Source organism: Morone saxatilis, unplaced genomic scaffold (assembly GCF_004916995.1).
Source record: "Morone saxatilis isolate NCDOM2014 unplaced genomic scaffold, NCSU_SB_2.0 Contig21, whole genome shotgun sequence".
In the NCBI taxonomy this organism is placed as follows: domain Eukaryota; kingdom Metazoa; phylum Chordata; class Actinopteri; family Moronidae; genus Morone; species Morone saxatilis.
In genome coordinates this window covers 9,511,869-9,516,503 of record NW_023339774.1, presented here as the reverse complement: position 1 = coordinate 9,516,503, position 4,635 = coordinate 9,511,869, and positions in this window count along the sequence as shown.

Here is a 4,635-nt window from a genome sequence, read left to right as displayed (position 1 = left end):
TGCACAGCTCGCTGTCACTTTAATTTACTTTCACAATTATTTAAATGTATAGGAACATTTTACGCAACATTTCTTAACACTTTTATTTCACAACAAATCATTTTTTGTGCTTGACTACAGATATAATTGTGCACTTATTCGCCAGCCATTTGCAGAGCATTCCTCCAAAATGGTGGTAGGATAAACTGAGCCAAATGCCAGGGTTTCAACATCATGCCAAGGGTATCAGTGATGAAACTCAAGATGAGCATAAAGCTCTCCTTGATCATGCAAGTACTCCAGCTTCTCTGCAGTTTATTGACTCTCTATCTGTGGCTTCTAGTGGCAGAATGCCTCATTTCACCATGTTGCATTAACAGGTGATTGTGTTGCTTGTGCAAAGGCAAGCCAAGTGTGGGTTTGAAACCAGGCCAAGAAAGTTTACATCTCTCGGTGAGTAAAGGTGGTCAGTTTGTTTAGGGATATTTCAGTTACAGTACAATAAAAAATTTAACAAGATTTAAGTTGACATTAAGAATTGATGCTGCAGTGTTTACTGGAAACAGTCACAGGTCAAAGGATCCGAGCTACATTGTAAATAGTCAGCAGTGGTCCACCATACATTCATAGCCTCCTTTATTCATAGAGGCCCTATTTTTGACACCGGTTCTCTCGCTGTTTTGTTTCATTTCGGTGTTAAAGTTTTGATGAACTACTGGTCTCTGTACACCTTCCAATCAGTGGAGCCCAACTCGCTGCATTTTGCGGCCGGAGAAAGCTTCCTAATACTGGAGAGGAGCGACAAACACTGGTGGCTGGAGTCCCACTGCAACTTGGGGGAAACCAGCTCCATCCCAGCCTCATACATCAAAGAAATACTTTTTGTCTCACTGAATTCAAGCAGGTTTTATTCAACCGAAGTTCACTAGTCTCTCATGTGGCCAGATCTCGTTGCGAGACTAGCGGGGTTAAAGCTTCACACGTCAATGGTAAAAGCTAAAATAAAGCCGATCAAAATCTGATGATTTCTTTTCTGTAATCTACTGTTAATCATTACTATTAGCAAAGTGCACTAAACATTCAGGTAGCAGTTTCTCATTTTAGCTGGTATTTGTTTGCGCTGTCACTTTCACTGGTTAAAAAAAACAAATATTGCCGGTGGCAGGTCATATCAGCTATTGCTAACTAATGTTAATTCAGAGAGAAACTTGATAACAGACCATAAACATATCGGGTTTGTATGCTCTCTGCGAGCCAGTGTTTGTGCTTGGCCAAAGTTCATTTAAAGGGTAGAACCTCTGCTCTGTAACACCACCTTGGAATTGTGGGTGGACTGAGTGTTTCTGTAGTTCCAACAAGTCCAACTGAGTGATAAGTCTTCAATATAGAGGATCGTGTCATATCAGTTTCAGAGTTGCATTCTTCCAGGTTTTAAAAAGTGACATTTTTAAATGAATTAATTAAAATATGTTCTGTTGTCCTGAATCATCAGTCTGTTGTAGATAGAATCAGTCATCAATAGTTAAGGCTGGAGGAAAATATAATCCTTTTTAGGTGCTCACGACACTTGTGGCCCCTGAATAACAAATATTCTCTGCGCTTGTTACTAAGGGGTGTCCCAGTTAAGGCTCGGCTGGCAGAACAGACCAATTTATGCTGTGTTCCACTGGGGGTACTGTCTTTCTACTGCATGTGAGGGGCAACGGGATGTACTGTATCTGCGCATCTCATAGACACAATCTAATAAGAAGGAGGATGAGTATATGAAGAAATAGAATATAAACATTGTCATATAAACTGGATGGATGGATGACTGGATGGATTGGCTTTGGACTGCTTGGGTTATGCTGCAAAAGCTAATTTGAGTAATTTATGGTTAGTTCTTCTTTCAACCCAGAGTGAAAGTAAGTGGTTTTAGAGAAGGCTTAAACAAAGCTTTACCAGCTGTTCAGCACGATGCAGATGTTTGTCTGTTTTCTTGATTCCTGAACTTTCCCTTTACAAAACTATTTCCAACAGCCGTTCTCTTAGCCTGGTCTGTCAGCTTGGCATTGTGCTGCAGAACAAAGGAACCAGCGAGCAAGCCATCATTATCACTTCAGGGACCCAGAATACACATCCCCCCTAGGACACTGGAAAACACAGACCTAAAAACAAAAATACCATCACAGATAAAATAAGCGAAAAATAAATTTCAGAGGAGAGTAAAAGTGGTGCTTTATGTTTAGTGGAAAGGGGGTATTAACAGCTGCAGCCCAATCTCTACTTGGAGCTCAATAAGGCCATCACCACTGGGATTTCCAATGATCAACTGCACGTGGCTAAAAATGCCATGATTCGTTTCCCTTAATGAACTATTTGTTGTTTTTCAGGGAGATGCATCAAGTCTCTCATCGTGACATTCACTAAGGCCTGATCCATCTTGCTGAATGGTTTACATTTATAGACAGAGTCGGGTCTAAGGTATCTTTTTATAAAAAAAAATGTTTTTTTATTTGCCGTCTTCTTCATCCTCACCAAGAGCAGTGTTTCAATGTCAGTAGAATAAAGAAAACACTACTACATTCAAACCTGTTTTAATTGCACCAGTCTAACCCATAAATCACATCCACACACACACACACACACACACACACACACACAGGATAATTCTTCTCAGTTTATCTACTACACTCGCTCGATGACAAACAAGTGTGCAGTATGCCAGCAGGAATACGCACTGGCTATTGTACAAACACCTGAATGTGAACAATAGTAACTCAGAGGTCTTGCAAACCATTATATTTCTCGTACCTTTTAGACTGGACCCAGATTGTTTCCACAATACATTTGGCTTAAATTAATGAACAGAACAATACTCAATTATGATGTATCATAATTGTGCAAACACACTTGAATACAGGGGATGTTTAAAGGCTGCACATGGATACAAATAGACAGTGACATAAAGAAAAAAAAACACACAAAGGTAGCTGCCGGAGACGCAGACCACCCCCCCACCACCTTTTGCCTTAGTCGCTCATTTTTTGACTACTTCAGTTAATATTGTTATTCAGGCGATGTAGAAATGATTAGTCAGTTAATTGTAGTCTGTCAGTATGTAGTAATTCTGATGATTGATTAACCTTTAAGTCACTTATTAAAATGTCTAAGTTTTAGCATGTCAAATGCAAGGGTTTACTGTTTTAATCTGTTTTAATGTGTTGTGGTTTTGGACTGTTGGTAAGACAAAACAAGCAAGGTGTCACCTTTGACTTTGCTAGATGTGGGCATTTTTAGCCATGCTAATAGCATCAGTGGTTGATGACTTTGGTTCAGACTGAAATATCTCAACTAGTGTTAGATGGATAGATTTGGTATGGTGGAATTTGGTACATTCATAGGTCCCCAATAATTTATATTATTGACCCTTGACTTTCCTCTAGAACTATAATTTTGACTTCTTTCTTTGAAGACCAGCATAAGACCATGAACCCTCAATGGGATACAGTAAAACCATGTACCAAAACAATGTGTAATGGCTTATAGTTCTTCCAGGATGTGAAAGCTTGCGGCTTTCACAATAAAAGAAAATCCTGGCGGTTCAGGCTTAATGATATTTAACTAAATATAATAATAATAATAATAATAAATGTTAAAAAGCCTGCACAGTCATTTTCATTTCTGATTTCTCCTGAAAACACAACACATTTTCATTCACACCCACTGCCCGCCCGCCTTCTGCCTGTGGAAAAAGATTCTCTGTCCACAAGTTAAGAGGAAAAAAAGGTACCCTTCCTAAAATTTTTATAAACGTATCATATATTTATATTATTTTCCGGTTTTACTACATTAAATCTTTTAACCAACTTCATTCCTGATCATAACTAACAAATATTCAATAATATTCAGAATTTAACCCTTTAAATGACAGCTTGCTTACACAATTCTACTGTTGTGTTTTATGAAAAAAAGACCAAAAAAATATATTATTTTATTTATATTAGAGACATCAATGATTAGAACAAACATTGATTTTAAAGCATTTAAATATTTTGTGCAGTGTCAGAATATTAACCCTTTAAATACCAGCTTGTTTTAATAATTTGAAATAAAAAACACAAAAAATTAATTATTTTCTGTATACTAAATGTAAGGCATAAGGGTTAATAATAAAAGCATACAACTTTCACCAACACCAATGATCTGGCCAACCATTTCACGGTTGCGTCTAAGTCCTCCGATAGAAATCAGCCTTGGATGCTTGGCAATATTTTCGAGAGTGCAGATAGGAAAACAAACAGATTCCAAGTGCATTATAATATCCTGATGGAGGTATAATCACACTATAACAATATGGTTTTTAAGACTGTTGAGCTGATAGTAAATCCCGCCCCTCTTTTTGCGCCAGCTGAAAGTGATGGTGATTGTTAAATGTGTAGATCAATTACTTAATTGCAGTCAATTTGCGCCTCTAATACTCCCAGTGTCACGTACTCTGATGTTATTTAGCAGCAACATAATGGTTTTATGAACTTTTAGAAACAGTATCACACATGGCTGAACAAAGGGCGGCTGTGGCTCAAGAGCCAGAGCGGGTCGTCCACTAATCGGAAGGTTGTTGGTTCGATCCCCAGCTCCTCCCCCCACCTGTCGAAGTATCCTTGAGCAAGATAC